At 40.7% G+C, this 12,188-nt stretch overlaps 1 protein-coding gene across 2 annotated transcripts in view; it reads left to right on the top strand.

Annotated features, from left to right (window-relative positions):
• Positions 1-610: 610 nt before the first annotated feature.
• The window catches only part of mino (glycerol-3-phosphate acyltransferase mino), a 100,324-nt gene continuing 88,746 nt past the window's right edge, over positions 611-12,188 (top strand). Inside the window, exons 1-2 of one of the 2 annotated variants that reach the window (XM_089578703.1) lie at positions 611-864; positions 8,917-9,034. The gene's annotated coding sequence lies outside the window, so the exon portion shown is untranslated. The remainder of the gene's footprint in view (positions 865-8,916; positions 9,035-12,188) is intronic. The other variant, XM_089578704.1, reaches the window with a different exon arrangement.

Here is a 12,188-nt window from a genome sequence, read left to right as displayed (position 1 = left end):
ATGTCCTGAAGTAAGGGCCCCACTCCTTCCTCGTTTTACTTGCTCGATGAAATTTACGTGAACAAAAGCACCAAGACCGAGCTCAGTCCTGGAAGCTCGGCGAAACATCGCAATTTTCGGCTTGTCCCGGCCCGGGTAGGTCCGAACCCGTGTAGTGTTCTACTTCGGACATCAAACGTCACCAGTGTTAGGTCGCTGGACTACGCATGATGCACCAGCACCAGCAAAAGTCTGACAGTGGCCTGTAGTCTTTTACGAATGATACCTTTCGGCCAAGCTTTTAGACGTATTTGAGGTTCCGGTACCGTCTCTGCACTTCACGGCCTAGCTGCTTGCACTTGCTCGACATTTCATGCAGATATTGAATGGGGCCACAAGGGCGCGGTCGCGCTTGCACCGACACCGTTTCAAACCCCGCGCCGTCGATTAGGGTATGCTCTGAGTTCATGGAGTTAAAAAAAAAGAAAAAAATTCCCATTGAAATCATACCGGTTACAAAGGTAGCTTTGTAACCGGTATGATAAACGAAATCTGACAAATTTTGGCTAATATAATGAAATTGAAAATTGGTTATAGACGTAACTGCTGCTGCTCTCTTGCGGCGTTTCTCGGTACAGGACAACCGGCGTGCGCAACGTGCGTGCTGAGAACGCGACGTGGTGTCGTTGTATTCGTGAGGAATCTGTGCGCCTTGTATTGAAACTTTTGTCTTTGTGTAGCTTTTAGGCGTATCCAAGACAGGAGTTTGCAAAGAATAATTCAACGCCTCTGGGATCAGCCAAACACGCGATAGAGGTTTAACTGCGTTTTTCATTCTAGGCCCTACCGTCTACGACAGACAACTTCCATCACTCCTTCAGAAAGGTGAAACATTTTTTGATGATTTTAAAACATCATTGCGTTTCGTTTGCCGTTTTCTAGCCTCTGCTTTCATCGTCATGTGGTTGTATGAACTCTAATCTTCCTGTACCTAGGCACGTGGCAGATTTTTGTTTGTTGACGTTTAGTGCTTCAGTCTTGACATAAACGGCTGGTACGCTTGCTTAGCGTTAAATAAAGTGAACAATAGAGATTTTGCGCAGTGCTTGTGCCTCTTGGCTGACTTCCTTCTGTTTCAAGCACAATTCTGTCAATCATGCCCCGCAATTGCCTATGCTGGACGAACTATTTCGAACGTTTTTGTTGCTCGCAGGGGAAATGATTGCAGTAATGGGGATGAATAATTTGTGGTCTTAACTGATGAGAGCCAGCCTATGCCAAGGCATTGACTACCTAAAGGGGTGGCTTGTGAGCTGCAAAGGGGACAAGTATACAAGATCATGCGCTTGTCCTGTGTCAGTCTTTCTTGTGTACGGCCTACTGTAGCGCTATTGTCATTTCAGTCTCGAGATCATGCGATTCTAGAAACAGGAATCCTAACACTGTAGTCGAAAGCCGGTCATTGTGGTGTGAATGTTGATATATCTGAAGGAACTGGCAGAACACTTAATTATTTTTCCATGCGATATCTAGCCTGTTTATTGTTCCTTTACTTGTTAATGATGTTCCTTATACGTTTTTTTTCTTACACTGACCCCCCCATGTAATACCCTCGAAGGAGGGCCTTTAGGGGTATGTTGAATAAATAAATAAATAAGTAAATAAATAAGAGCCTTTGCATGGGTATTCAGTTTCTGTACCACCATCATTACTTTATATAAGTGCTTAGCACTGACCCACCTCTGGTCGCACATGCATGTTGACAATGCTGGGCTGATTATAAACTTTAGTTGTTAGCTACGCAGTCTGGTTGGAGGCAGTTGAGCTACATGAAGAATTTTTGTGTGCCCAGTTTGCTGGGCTGCTTTGACTGAAATCCTGGCTTAGTTGTTGTTGCCTTCAAGTTTCAGCCAGAAAGAGAATGGGCACATGAAAGCTGTATATCTCGTTTTTGTTCGTCGAAGTTCAATGGGTGTGCGGAAAAGCAATGTGGGCAATCAGTGATGGGCTGAGGAGGCTGTAAAAAAGGGTATTGTGACTTGACTGAACTGTTGGCTGCATGTCCTCTTGTACTAGACCTAAGAGGCATCTTGATTTACTCCATCAGGGATCGTTAGTCCACTACTCTGTTAATGACACATCAAAACAAGTAAAGCTGAATTCCTTGCCTAGTTGTTTAAATTCTAGACGTATAACACTGTACATTATTGTTGTAAGTGAGGTCTTTGAATGTTGAAAGGTGAAAGTACATACAGTGAAGGAAATCATCTCGTAGCGTTTTGACCACATTCATGGAGACTATAAAGGCTGAGCAAGGCTTACAACATGGGGGGACATATGTGACAAGTGTCAATACCATCCCACTTGCTTCGTATGGTGCTTTCTATAGTCAGATACAACTCAAGAATAAAATGGTAGTTGCCCCTCAAAGGAGGCTCTGCACCTAATGGCGTTGACGGTAGTTATGATGCCTCAGGTAATCCGATTAAGCCATGGTTGCTCCCCTTTCATCTGCCACCCCATATGATTTTACGCTAGCTGGTCCAAAGGGATCAGTCAAGGGGGAGAATTATTGACTCCATTGGCTGGAGGGGCTGTTTTGAACGGCATTTGCCACTTTGTTCTTGAGTTGTATTTGACTGTAGTTGTCTGGACTTGTTTATTGTGGAAATTTCACTTCAATTTTAGGCATCTTGGAATGGATGTGAGGGAATGTAAGCCAAAAGAAATGAGTCACTTGGTGGCCATGTAGCCTTGGTGGTAATGGCAGCCTTTAAAGAGATCCTGAAACACTTCTTGTCAAATTTGCAAAAGATACGCACTGTAAAGGAATCCATGAATCCATTCATAGATTCTATCCTCTGATACTTGATTCACGTTCCGTAAGAATTTTTCTTATTCGTTCTAATCATTGGAGGTACTGAGCGTTGAAAATTGCCGCTGAGTGCTTTCAAGGCTTTCCCTCTAGCCCTCCGTCAAATGTGGTACTGGCTTGGGCATGCGACTCACCAGGCTCGCGCAGCCTGCTTTACTTGCTGCTGTGCTGCCATTAGCACTTACCGTTTGTGAGGCTGAGCAAACCCATCTGGCCGTAACTACTGCTATTTTTCTGCCATGATATGATTGCAGTGGAAATGGCATCATACCAGAGAGAAAATAGGACGGGGATCTGAAAAGACGTGAGCAAGGAGAAACAATTTTCAGAGTAAGGTTGTAGATCTGCTGTGAGTAGAACTGCTATGTCTGGCTCATGATTGCGAGTGCTTGCTTAGGACACTCAAAAAAGTGTTTCAGGGCCTCTTTAATCATGTACCGAATAAATAGCTCATTTTTTCACATTTTTGTGCTGCACCTTTAGTTGCATATAATGGTTATTAGCACGGACAACATGTAGCATTGTCACACCAAAAAAAGCACTAAGGATGGCATATTGTTCAAATCGTAATACCCACGTGGAGGCTAGCACATTGCTGAACCTCGAAAGTGTAAGTTGAGAGCATTGTAAACATAGTGCATGTTTATTCTTCTCACTTTATCTTTTGAAGACGTTATTACTGACCTCTTATTAGGAATGCCTAATTAAAGTGCTTGTTTCTTTCTTTTTTTTTTTATTGGAATGCTTAATGGCATTGCAGAAGAAAAAGGAAGGCTGTTGAATTTAGACAAATAGTTAAACAAGGAGGAATGAATGACCATCAGCTTGTGTTAAATGAAGACTTTACAGCTGTCCAAAGCACGTTAGGAGATTGTGGTTTAATTGAAAAGATCTTTCCTTAGATCGGTGAAATTGATGAAGAATTGTTTCCATAGGTTGATTTAAAACGCTGGATCATTTATCCACTTCTCTGGAAGCACAAACCAGTGAATGCCTTCCCTTGAATGCACATCTCAGAATTGCCATCTTAGATGTAGCACTCACATTTGACCGTGGCAGTATGATGCGAGTTAACATCCTGTGGTATTTCTGGTGGTACGGCAAAGCATTTGTGATTTCATCGTGGTGCTACATCGTGGTATGCTTTCGTGAGGTGGGCCATCGTCGAAAGTTGTTTACTGGGAGGGATGCAGAACAGATTTCAGAGGAAGCCATGTGAGCAAAGTGAAGAGATAAGAAATGTGAATTTGACATTGGTACTGATTACATGACTGTATAGTGTCTACTAAAAGATGCTTCAGTGCATTTTGTTTGTGCCAAAAAAACTGAAGTAAAAGTGTGTGCTGTCTGAGATGTCTCAAAAAGTCATTCATTATTACATTTGACTTCATAATATAAAAGAAAAATACACGGCTGGTCTTTTTTTCTTGTTTTAGCTACAGAGGGGTACAAAACTGCTGAACTAGAATGCTATACATCAGTACCCTAGGTTTTTTTTCTATCAGAGAGTTATGTATAATGTTAGTGCACATCAAAGAACCCCAAGTGGTAGAAATTATCCGGAGCCCTTCACAACAGTATTCCTCATAGCCTTAGTCACTTTGGGACATTAAAACCCCAGAAACCAGAGTTATTCCATGAGAACACCCCCAAAAATTAAGGTTTTGGTCAAACAAATCATAAAACTAAGCATTGGTTACAAAACTAATTCTTGTTGAGTTAAAATAAGAGGAACTGGGGAATATAAAACACACTGGTATTGGACAAAGAAATCACAAAGCTAAATATTGGTTACGAAACTAATTCTTGTTGAGTTAGAATAAGAGGAACTGGGGAATATAAAACAGGCTGGTATGAGCTATGTGATGTGGTTACTGAGAGAAACTGGTCTTATAGAGACAGTCTATTGTTAGAGCTGAGTATAAAAATACTGGCATTTTCTTGTCGATCTTTCCCTGTAATGACAATAACGAGGGCAGAACTGAAGTTTTGGCAGGAATTTATATTTCAACGGGACATTGAGGTCAACTCCATCCATCTTTTGTTGTCAGCAAAAGTCGATTCAGTGGCTCTTTCTGGCTATGCTGGTGTTTGTCCAGCAGCATAAGATGCATTTATGGCTGAGAAAGTTAGATTTAAACATTTTCCTGCCGCATAATTCCAACTGTTGATGTCCACACCAAAAAGGACTCCGTGACCACCATTTGCTAGTGAATGATGATTCTGTCCAACCTCAGGGATCTGCGCGCAAAAATCTCTCTCGATGAGCAGAATTTGGCTTGCAAACAATAGAAAATACGTATGTATTTCATTACTTGGTGCTTTTCTAGCCTAAAGTTTCGTTTTCACTGCAGTAGTGTCTTTGTCATTAGAATTCGGTAGTCTGTATATAGAAACCAACTTCAATTTCTTCTGAGTGTTGCTCTAATTGGCAGTAAAAGTCAGGTCAGAGCTGACGGTAGCATAGTGCTGCATTGAAACTTCGCAGATCTCCATGTAGTCACATATACAATCAAACCTTGTTATAACAGTCTATAACGAAATATTGGTTATAATGAAGAAATAATCGTTTCTCTTGGTAGGTCTCATTGAAGTCCATATATTTGCTACCTCGTTTTTACGAAGTAAAATTTTCCTGGAAAGGTGTATAACAAACTTTTAGTGAACCGTGCTGGCTATGTCGTTTTAATAGTGCCAAATACTTCCGTATTGATTTGATGTGGTAAATTGAAATCACTACGCATCAGCACCACACAAAACATGTGGGAAACATATCCCCCTTCAAGTGGGGCCTGCATGGAGCATTTGGCTAGACAATTCATCACCTTCAGCGTGTGGTTTGACGCTAGTGCTCCCTTCTCTGAAAATTAGGTGTGCAGGGTGGTGAACGATGCTGTGCTCGCGATGCGCTTGGCCCGCTGTGTCATGCTGTGACTCAACGGAGTTATGGAGGTCTTATTTTCAGTTCCCCTGTTTTCTAATGTCATTGCTGCACACTGCCCTCTGCAAATATTTTTTGCTTCTCTGGTACCATACGCTGTTTAATTTTGCAGCATGGTTAAAACCATGTGGTAGTACGCTTGTGTACTTCACAGTGTCAATGTCCTGCTGGTTTCATACAGCCAAGTGGTGGAAAACGAAAGCACAAAACTATTTCTGTTGACTAGAAAGCGGCTGTCATCAGCATCGTCGTTCTGGCTTGCGCATTGCCCACAAGGTACTCTGTCGTGTGGTGAAGTCTTGTTGCCTGTGTGCTTGTAAGTTGACAGTGTCAATGTCCTGCTGGTTTCATACAGCCAAGCGATGGAAAATGAAAGCACAAAACTATTTCTGTTGACCAGAAAGCGGCTGTCATCAGCATCGTCGGTCTGCTTGCGCATTCCCCACAAGGCACTCTGTCGTGTGGTGAAGTGTTGGTACCTCTATGCTTGTAAGCTGTGCGGTGAAGCCATCCACGACAAAATAGCCTCTGTATGTTTTCTTTTACAGCGGCCCGTATTGCTTTCAGCACCCAGAAAACAGAGCTGACTATTCTGAATTGGTCTCTTCCTGCCCTTTATTGTATTATTCCTCTGAGACGAGTTTTCTAGGTGCTAAGTGAGGTTCATACGGGGCATAGAACCAACCAGTGCGCGTTAGCAAGGCTGACAAACCGGATGTTTCACCTAAAATGCTCTGCGATTTTTTTAAAAATAGGTTTTTTAGTTGGAAGAGTGCTTTTTTTTGGCGTAGCATTGTTAGTGGTGTAACACATCAGAATACAGCTAAGACATGCTAACTTGTTAGCTTATTAATTAATATTGAGTGAAATTTTTAACTATTACTGTTAGCCTCCTTATTTATTGACAGGCTTGTTACCAGCGAATCGCAGATTACTAGGGTATTCTCAATTAACTCTTATCCCAAACTGTTCCCAATCCATATCTCTGAATATCTCCTGTGATGCGGTGAATAGTACTGGAGAGATCGTGTCTCCCTGCCTGACACCCTTCCTTATTGGAAATTTTTTTACTTTCTCTGTGGCGGACTGTGGTGTCTGTGATGCCGCCATGGATACTTTCCACTGCTTTTACGTATGCCTTTTCTACACCATGGTTGCATAATGCCAGCATGACTGCTGAGGTTTCGACGGCATCAAATGCTTGCATAAGAGCTGCAAGAAAATACGACATTCGTTCAGTGCTCTTTGTTATTGATTGTCCTGAAACAATAGAGCCTCTCCATAGTGAGCCCCCTCATGATGGTTTCTTACTAGGCTATTGCCGATGCGTGCACCGAGCCGGTTTTGTCCCAAGCATCTTTTTGCCATCTCAAGCACAAATGTTGAGAGTGTTTTCAGAGTTGGGTGCTGTGTCAACAGAGACTTGCCAATAAAATCCAGTCAAAAGCAGACTGTTACAGCCAGCTATGCATAGTTTGTGTGTGCCAATGGCATAAAAAGAAAAAAAAATGCTGAAGGTCTTTGCTTCTATCAGCTCTGTAGTAAATTTTAAACATTTTTTCTACCGATAATCACCAGTCTCAGCATCTGCACTGTACAACTAACGAAAATTTCTCCCAAAAAAATTTCGCCGAAAAACATCTGCTGATTTTTCTTAAAAATAAACACTGGAAATCCCATGGCCTAGTTATATTCTGTGCATTTCTTTGTCACGGTACATTTTCTCTACTTCAGTCTAATATGGTCTGATGTTGCGTAGCGTTTACAAAAGCCTTCCTGGTCCTTTGGTTGATTGAAGTCTAAGGTTGCCCTGTTTCTATTGGCAGTCACCTTAGTAAATGCTCTGAGGCAAGAGAGAGTAAGCTGTCTGCTCTGTAATTTTTCAAGTCCTTGGCGGCACTCTAAATGCCAGCTATTTTGGCATGCGGCAGTTGCAACTAAGGTCGCATACTGCTGTAAATAAACAGTTGCTATAATGAAATTGCAGGACCCCTTTCTACTTCGTTATAACTTGCTTCATCTGTACTATGCTTTGTGGAAAGGACTGAGGGCTCTATGAAGAGTTATTATTGCATGAGATATACTTCAGATGTCTTTTTTTATTTTGCAACTATCTGTCATTTTTTGCTTGATTTAACTCAGCTTTTTTATCATTTATTAATATTTTGCTGGCAGTGGTGCTGTCATCGTCAAAAAATGGTTGCTGGTATCTGTGATCGATATCACCAGTTTGATTTTTCTGTGTGTGTTTTAAAACTATCTTAATGCTTTAAACTGCAGTTTTAATAAAGCCTGCGCATCTCTGGTAATCGCGTCTGTAGTGTCAGGTTTTGTAGGTGCTGACAGCCACGAGAAAGCAACATCTTCATATAGAAACATTTTTAAATATTGCTCTGCCATGTCTCTCAGTCCCGCAGCTGGGTATGCTCTTATTTGGGCAAGGAGATTTCATTTGCTACGAAGAAAATATGATTGATTAAAGTTAGCAGACTGTCCGTTTAAATATGGCACAAAATACATGGGAGGTACAGGCCTGCCCTGTTCACTAAACATCTTGAAGGCTGTCAGCTGCTTATCAATTCTTTATTTGTCCTGGCTTTATTATCTCAGTTTGAAACTTGCAGACATAACTCACTGTTGCTAGGGTAGAAAAGGTTACTACATTATAATTTGCCTCCACAAGGCTGATATTTGTATGTGTTTAAATCCATGCTTTCACAAGAAGGACGCAAAGGAAATATCTCAAAATATCTCCAAATTATACATGTTGTCAGGGTAATTTTATATGAACACTAAGGATTGTGCACGTAATGATGAATTCTAAATCTTGGCAGGTGTGTGTTTTAATGCAGTAATTACTTCCTGCAGCATCCATTTCATTATTTCTCATGATTAAGTGACTTAAATATCTGACGATATTGGTGATTATGGATTTATTGGGTAATGAAGCCCCAAGCATGTTTACTTTGTGCAAAAGGGCATTAAGCAGTAGAAGCATTAAAAAAATTCAGCTGCTAAGTGTACCTGGAGTTTTATCCCTAGAGACATTTCTTTCAGGTTTGTGTTTTCAAGTCTGCCAAGTTTTTCTGCATGGGTGTTTCTTTTGCTTTCTGTTTTCCAGTCTGCCACCGTTTCTTTTGCGCCACATCAGCGCTGTGCTTCAGTTGGTAATCAAGGCTTCATGAGAATGTGTGGATTCCAAAGAACCTGGTGGTGCAGTAATGATAGGCCAAACAACAGTGAGTGAACCATCCACCAATGGCTATGGGTGCTGGTTGTCAAAGACTAGTGAAACACCTGGGCAGCTCTAAAATGTTATACCAGCATTATTTTTTGTTTAGCTCAAACATTGCAAAAATGTCTTTAATGGCTTGACAGGCTAACATCCTGGTAATATTGTTCCATTCGTTATTGTAATGTCCAGAAACAGTTTCACAATATATCTCAAATTTTTGTTGCAACTACTAATTGATGGTGCCAGGTATGACACTTTTTGAGTACATAGAGCCCTGTCAGGCACACACAGTAAAATCCTATTGCGCTTTGACCACAGCTGGCTGATGCACTGCAAAGCATTACTTATGAGTTGACAACAGTGCAAAAAGGACTAGAAATCGATGCATGCAGACAAGTTATTGCTCTTTCAAAACTAAAAATATGATCAGATGAAGTGATCATGTTGCATTCACTTCATTTCGCCTGTGATCTGGCTGCTACGAATCGGTACAACGCTTTTTGTGCATGCAGTGGACACAGGCATGCAATAGTTGCATGTCATAGATGGCATGATTATTGCAATGCTCAGGCCAACGAGTGCTCTGGGCAAGTCTGGTGTGAGCACGTGAGGTTTTTGGACCCTGCTTGTAATCCCTTGGGTGCGAGCCAGGTGTGAACCCCATTTCCGGGCATTGTGCTTGCTGCTTCCTTTTTTTTTTTATCCTTTTTATCTTTTGGCTATGTGATCAGTTCCATTGGTTTCTATGCTGCATATTTTGCCCTCTGCAGTTTGTACAGCAGCTGAAAATGGCACCTTGTGTGTTATCATTATACAAGGTGTTTCAAATTATTCAACGCAGATTTTTTATTAAGAAGCCGTGAAAGATACTTAGGTGTGGTGTCTGTAGCTTGATTTTACATGAAGGTGGACATTATTTACGTAATCAAGTGCAGTGAAAATATCACCTCAGAACTTTTAATTTTTGTTTCGGGGTGCGAGGTTATCCTGCGAAATTGAAGGTAGTCAAAATCGTTGGCGAACTCAGTTTTAAAATTTCAGAATGGCATCATGCGAGATATCGAACGTGAAAAAAAAATGTCGTTGAGATCCGAAGTTGGCTTTCCCACGATGCATATTGATAAAATGTGCATTCCTTGAATCAGTGCAGACTCAGTTTATGTCTTTGGGGAAATAGATGATGTTGACGTGGTTCCCATGGCATTACCATGTGGAGCAATGCCACTTTATTAGCATGTAAAGCGGAAAACTTAAGGAGGTACCAAATGCATATTTTCTGCGCTTAATATCTTGAAGCACGATGCTCATTCAGAAATTTTATAAACTGGGTTACCCTTCAATGTTGAAGGCCTTCAAAATCTTGTGTCCTTAAAGCAAAAATTAAAAAGTTGATCAGTTAATTTGAGTTAATTACTTGCCTTTTCGTTGCAGTCTATTACGTAAATAATGTCGGCCATGCTGAATAATCAACCTGCACCGACCACACACATATCTTTCACGGCTTTTCAAAAAAAAAAAAATCTGTATTGAATAATCTGAAGCACCCTGTATGTAGCCCTTTTGTTTGGTATATTGCTTATTTCAGGTTTTTTTATTTGTGTATGGACAAAAAAAAAAAACTGCTGTGAAACATGGAGGTAGCGTTTTTTCAGATTCAGCTACCTATGCGAAATAATGGAGTGCAAGTTGCATGCCTAACTAGCCAGCTGTAAAAGTGGCCAGTGATGTTGCCTAAACACCTCATATCCTGTGCAGAAAATTGTCACTATGTGCTAGCACTAGTGGCTTAAGATGTAACAATAAGGCTCAAATAGTGACGCTGAAAAAAAAAAAAGCCCTAAATGTAAAATACGACGATTTTGAAGCAGTGTCCAGTGCCGTGCGAACTAAGTATGAAAACTAGATGTTTTATTTGGATTGCAGGTTTCCCTTTGATTAATACAGTTTCACAACCAAAACTACAATACTCCACTGAGTGCCATGCAATACGCATACTGTACTTAGTGCAACAAATAGCCTATTCTTACGCTTATGTTCCGCCTAAAAAAGGTATGCCTCTGAGTTTTGACACAGAATCCGAGTTCATTTATGTATCTGAATTTTGGCACCATTCGTGCACTTATGGCCAACACAACCAAATATATTTCTGTAAGACGTTCTGTTAATTGAAGAATGTGATGCAGAAATACATTTGTACTGTTCTTTAAGATTTTTTAGTGCATTAATAGTTTTTTCAGAATTTAATGTTAAAACAGTACTGGAAAGCTGTTAACAGCAGCTTTGAATTAATTGCAGTATCAGTACTATTATTTGTAACATTTTTTTCTGTTCTCTTACATTTTGAACATTATGCTTGCATTGCAACAAAAGCATGTTGTGTTAAATTTTAACATGACGATAATGATGCTATCTCACATAAACATAACTTCTACATTGATGACAATTTTCGATGGCCTTATTGTGTTCTGTTATACTTGGGTAAGGTATTTTTCATAAGTGTAGGTATACACTGAAGGGTTTATTACTGATTTAGGCGAGGTAGAGTACCTTGGCGCGATGCATAGTAGTTATCGTCAGCTTGAATTTCACTGCTCTAATTTGGCCAGCATGGCTGGCAGTGAACTAGCATTAGCGTCTCCTAGCTACTTTGCCATCATGTAAAGTACGAATTGGGACTCTTAGTATTTTTTCATCACTGAATATGTATGATCCTGCTGACGGCATGGCAGAATGTTCTGAAGTAGCTAAGTTTTCAAGCAGTGTGGTTTGAGGAGGCAAAGTGCTTGCAGGTAGGCATCTATGACGATATTAATTGCATTCCCCAGTCCTGCCAACTATCTACAGTGCTTTGGCTTAAGAAAACATAATACTGGTGGGATGTTAGTCATAAATATTGCCTGCTGCTTTGAAGCATAACTTCCAAGGGTGCTAATTTTCATCAAAAGTTCTTTTGGCAGGGCTGTGCTTAGTGCTGTGTATTTTTTGTTGTTTTTGTGGAACTGGGGCATAGCAACTGGGAGACTAACTGAGCTAGGACTTTCCCATCTCAAAATTTAGTCTGTGCTGTGTAAGGCTCCACATTCCTGCTTGTAGAACACCCTCCCTATAGATGCCCAAAAGTAAAACAAAGTTAATACCACTGGGCTCAATATCAGGCA

Source organism: Amblyomma mixtum, chromosome 3 (assembly GCF_055824585.1).
Source record: "Amblyomma mixtum isolate Tamu chromosome 3, ASM5582458v1, whole genome shotgun sequence".
NCBI classification, from domain to species: Eukaryota; Metazoa; Arthropoda; class Arachnida; order Ixodida; family Ixodidae; genus Amblyomma; species Amblyomma mixtum.
The sequence above is the reverse complement of the archived record's forward strand: the minus strand, read 5'-3'. Positions and strand labels throughout refer to the sequence as shown.